We start from the raw sequence: 5,661 nt of genomic DNA, 5'->3' as shown, positions 1-5,661 counted from the left end.
CGTCTTAATGATAAAGATACCCGCACCCGACATTATAATTAAGTAAAATAAGTTGTTGATATACATTTTATATATTGTACCTACATTTAAGCAATTTAATTTCTGTACCATACCATTTCGTACCTTGGTACAGTCGCCATCAGATATATCGGAGCGGCCGAGGTGCTCACAAATATCTGAACACCCCTCTATTGTCAAGGCGTTAAGTGCGTGTTCAGATATTTTTGAGCACCTCGGCCGCTCCGATATATTTGATGGCGACTGTACAGTGACAATCATAGACATAGACGACATAGTATAGTAGTTATAGACATGAAACCGAGCGACCAGGGGTAAGAGAAAGACATATTCATGTATTGACAGGTTAATGTATGGCAGCATAATCCTTTTTCTCTTTCACTCTTATAAATTTCGGTATTTCGCCATCGCCTCCTACCTGTGCTGCCATAACCCGACCATGAAAAAAAACCCGGTCGGTGATAAGGACAAAGCATGGCACTATTTTCTCTTTCCTCTTATAGGAATCGCAATAAAACTATCTTTCTCTATCAAAGAGGCGACAATAGTACATTGTGCAACGTGGGGGGCGGGGGGGGGGGAGGGTAAGTGACATATTGAACGAGAGTCTATATACACGACAGTCGCAGGCTGGAGTGAATTAAAGACTCGAGTAACAATATTCTTACACCCGGAGTTACACACAATGTTTTTCATCACATTTGCGAAGAGAAAACTAAATTTAGAGCGAAATAATTCTTAAATACGGTGACATTAAATTTCAAACATTCGTCCTTTGACAAACTATAGAATTATAGATATCTATTTTAAAGCGTAATCAAAAAAATAATAATTTATAAACGTCAGTATTTTCGAAGTAAAACTCATTTCATTATACCTACTAAAGGTTCGTATGAATTAGTGACATAATTAAAAAAAAAAACTGTAATAGATTTTTCTTCAGAATCCATAACTCCCGCGGGAACAATATAGGCCTTTGTCCTTAGTACACTTGCATGAAATAAGGTCTTTTTCGAGCAAGTGTGATGAAAAATATATGGGGCATTTTCTATGAAAAGGGACCTTATTGTCGATGGCGCTTACGCCGCACAGCGTCGCGCGGCATTGTATTTATATCGGAGCATCGTTTATAATGGCGTAAGCGCCATCGACAATAAGGTTCCTTTTTATAGAAAATACCACATTTTACCGGTCGTATGACTCACCCGCGACGCGAGGAGCAGGATGACGGCGCGCAGCATGGCGACAAGTGGGGGGCTGGCTGCGCGGGAGTTAGTTTTATTCCCGATTCGGGGATCCGCGGGCAGCGGCCACATTGTATATCAAAACTATTAGATTTATTATAACTATTCTTAATTTTAACCTGCATACACATATATATATATATATATCTGTAATCGCATCCGAAACACTACACTGCGCTCCAGAACAGGCATAGCTGACGTAGGGGAGAAGACCGCTAGGCTGAAGTGGGACTGGGCAGGTCACGTCTGCCGCATGCATTCGGATAGGTGGGCTAGTATAGCCACCAAGTGGATGCCGCAAAAGAAGCGCGGACGTGGCAGGCCCAGGCGGAGATGGCGGGACGACTTAGACACCTTCACTAATAACTGGCCGGAAACAGCTCAACAACGGGAGTCATAGAAATGTAAGGGAGAGGCCTTTGCTTAGCAGTGGGATACTACAGGTTATTAAAAAAAAAATATATCTAAAAATAATATCCCGCGCACATATCAATGTGGTTCAGTAAGGGGGCGGACTGGAAATCAGCGCTGTGCGGTCAATTCCTGGTTAAGTGGCTGGCGCAGCATATGCTGAGCCCGCTCCTTTTGTCGCGCATGCCACTTTTTTTATGTTATTCGTTTCCTGTAATTTCTTTTCTGTTGTGTGGCAATAAATGTTTTCTTATTCTTATTCTTATTATTCTTATAACTGAAATTAGTTATTGAACTACAAACTACTACTGCTACGCTATTGCTATTGAGCAGACATTAAAAATGCTTTATAGAAAAGATGATAATTATGATAAATATCTATATCTAAGATCTAAGTAACACCAACGACGAAATAGTTATTGTTATACAAGGGTGCAAAGTTGTATTTTACCCGCGAGTGTGGAATTGAAATATGAGCGTAGCGAGTGTTTCAACACACGAGAAGTAAAATACATTTGCACCCGTGTGTAACACAAAACTTTTCCCCTCACTATAGCGAGGAAAGTGCAACATCCACAGGCGTTAGATCATCTTCATCACTGGAATCACTAATTTTTTTACGATATTATAACAGAAAACACTAGAAATTCTGATTTTTACGTGAGTCGGTGAGAAGAACAGTAATAATTTTGTTGACAATGTTGACATTTCTGTTCTGACGTATAAAATGTCAACGATTTGTTTTGAAATTGCATCGACTCAACTTGTGCGTTCAGAATTATATTTAACATCATTACAAAAAATCTAACGTTTCTTATGGAATTTTAAGGTTTATGACTTAAAATTATTAAATAAAGCTAAATTTGGTATTTTTTATTAGATTCTCAAACCATTTATTTAATGATAATTAATATCGAACGAACCATTATCATGAGCGTTTTACGTTTTGTTATCTGTCAAGCTACTTAAACACGCTCCATCCAAGGTCAAATTACTTTCCCCACTAGTGGATAAAATGCGTTTTTCCCAACTTGTTTTAAAGGATAATAGACGGCTTTCCGAGCTAGTGAGGGGAAAAATTATAACACCAAACTAGGGGCCATCCATTGCTACGTAAGACTATTTTTGCCAAATTTTAGCCCCCTCCCACCGTTATGTAAAAATAATAAGAAAATTAAAATTTCGATATCTGCCTCTTACATATTATATTGCGCTCGCTAGTAGCTAATCCCTACATGTACATATGTAATTACAATTCTTAATACACTCAAAAGCAAAGAAAATGGCTCCATATGTAATTTTTAAAGTTTATAATAATGGCTCCGTCCCACTTTCAATCCGTATCTCAGAGAGGTCGCGGGTTCAAATCCTCCAATGAGTTTTTCGGAACTTATATACGAAGTATACGTATCATTTGATATTTCGAATATTTACCACTAGCTTTTCGGTGAAGGAAAACATAGTGAGGAAACCTGCATAGTGCATACATCTGCGAAGAAATTCAAAGGTGTATGTGAAGTCCCCAATCCGTATTGGGCTTAGCCCAAGCCCTCTTGCGCATGAGAGGAGGCCTGTGCCCAGCAGTAGGACGTATAATCGTATAACCTTTTTTTAATACCACGTCGGTGGCAAACAAGCATACGGCACGCCTGATGGTAAGCAGTCACCGTAGCCTATGGACGCATGCTACAGCAGAGATATTACATGCGCGTTGCCGACCCTTTAAAAACCTGTACACTCCTTTTTTGAAGAACCCCATACTGTAGTTCCTCGGGAAAACCTCGGCAGGGAGCTCATTTTGCAGTCGAAGCGTCCGCGGGAGGAAATTCCTTTTAAAACCGCAAAGTACGCGATCATTTAGGTTTTAGGGTGTGAGGATGAACACCCTGCCGACGGCGAGCGGTGCGGTGATAAAAAGCGGAATTATTATTATACTAAGTTTTGCCCGCGACTTCGTCTGCGTGGAATTAGTAATTTGGGTACCTTAATTCTTAAACAAATCTGCTTTTTAATCCATCCTTTTTCACCCCCAAATTGGTCCACACTATACATTTCCACCCTATTTTTTACACCTTTAAGGGATGATTTCGGAGATAAAAGTTATTCTATATCATTTCCCACAGCTCAAACTATCCCCATACCAAGTTTCATCTAAATCGGTTCAGCGGTTATTGATTCCCCATACAAATTTCCACCCCCTTGAGGGGTGAGTTCTGGGATAAAAAGTATCCTATGTCCTTCCCCGGGACTTAAACTATCTGTATACCAAATTTCAACTAAATCGGTTCAGCGGTTTAAGCGTGAAGAGGTAACACACAGACAGACAGACTTTCGCATTTATAATATTAGTATGGATTATAGGTATTGTAATAATGGCTAAAGAACCCTTCAATAAACCTGACCTAAACTATTCAAAATTTACTCTTCCTCTCACGGTCTCAACGCACCAAAACAAAAAAAAAACGTAAACTATTTTGGTCGCACCGAAAGTGACAGGTATAGTCGCCCCAAAAAGAAAAAAAAACTTTTAGTAGGTCTGCTCTATTAAAGCCGTTTCACGTTTGCCTTAAACAGGATAATTAAAGCCTCGGATTTTTTATCGCATGGTAAGATAAAAGAAAACTATGGAGTCGATATTATAACTAAAATTTAACCCATATTCATACTCATACTCATTCATTTAATTAATATCGACTGAATGAAATAAATAATATGAATAAAAGATATTAAATGATTTAAAAAAAATCATTTATTTATTTAGGGACTTTTAATCTTAAGATAACGCCAGTCCCATCGTACCTTAATAATAATATTGAATTGAATTAAATTATATTTTATAAATAAAAAAATTAAGTGCCACACAATAAAAAAATAAAAGGCGTAAAACAGGTATTGGTATAAAATCCACTTGTGACTTGAAAAAGATCTTAAAGGGCTAAGGCTAAGGGCATATGGACATAACACTTCTCACATCGTACTACAAAAAATATTTTTATTTTTATTAAAGTAATATAAACTATAGATTGACACTTTAGATCTGTTAGCCTGATGAAAGGGATAAAAGTATTACGGCACTAAGAAAACGAGTGAGTATGAGTATGAGTTGAGTTTTAGTTTAAATATCGACTCCATAGTTTTCTTTCATCTTACCATGCGATAAAAAATCCGAGGCTTGAAGGTTATACATAGGCACATTTGGAATTATTTTATGTTTATCTTAAAGCATAGAGTAACTTATACTAGAGCGGTACTGTCATAGTAAATTTTGTAACCCCAGTAAATTCACTGCCATCTGTCGACACACTTTAAAACTAAAAATGAAGATTTATAAAAATACGATAGAATGTATTTAAATATAGATAAATGATTTTTTTTTATTTGCATTAATTATTTTTATGATTTTGACCCATGTTCTTTTACTGATATGCGTTAAAATTGTTAAATAACAAACGAAACCGTCAACGCCATCTATACGACTGTAGGCCAAAACTAGTAGCGCCCTCTGAACGAGAATCAAATTTTCTTGATTTTCGCGGCACGTTTTTTCCTTAGACTGTATCCATCTATTACGGAGTTATATCTATCTTTGATATAACTGACGATAAACAGGAAAACCACCTCACCCCGTAGTCCCTCGTAATTGGGGTGAGATGGGTTTTCATACAAAGTTTGGAAGATTGTTGGATCGTTTTTTTTATTATGAGTATTACTATATCTCCATTTTAAATTGGAATACATTATTTTTGTAGCAGTAACCCTAAAAACTCATCTCACACCCCTTTCAAACCTTCTCTCCCCATTCTTAAACCAACTCTCCCCGCGAACCCTACTCACCCCATTTTACGGTACTCAGAAAATACGATCAAATTAAAAAAATATCTTTTTTCCAAATTTCAGATTCTCATAACTACTGTCGCTTCTTATCCTTTCACCCTCGTCTTTATTAACAGGGTATAAGGTGCATTTTTGTTTGATCATCGAGTATGAA

This window comes from Cydia strobilella, chromosome 25 (genome assembly GCF_947568885.1).
Source record: "Cydia strobilella chromosome 25, ilCydStro3.1, whole genome shotgun sequence".
Lineage (NCBI taxonomy): Eukaryota > Metazoa > Arthropoda > Insecta > Lepidoptera > Tortricidae > Cydia > Cydia strobilella.
This window is presented reverse-complemented; position numbering follows the sequence as displayed.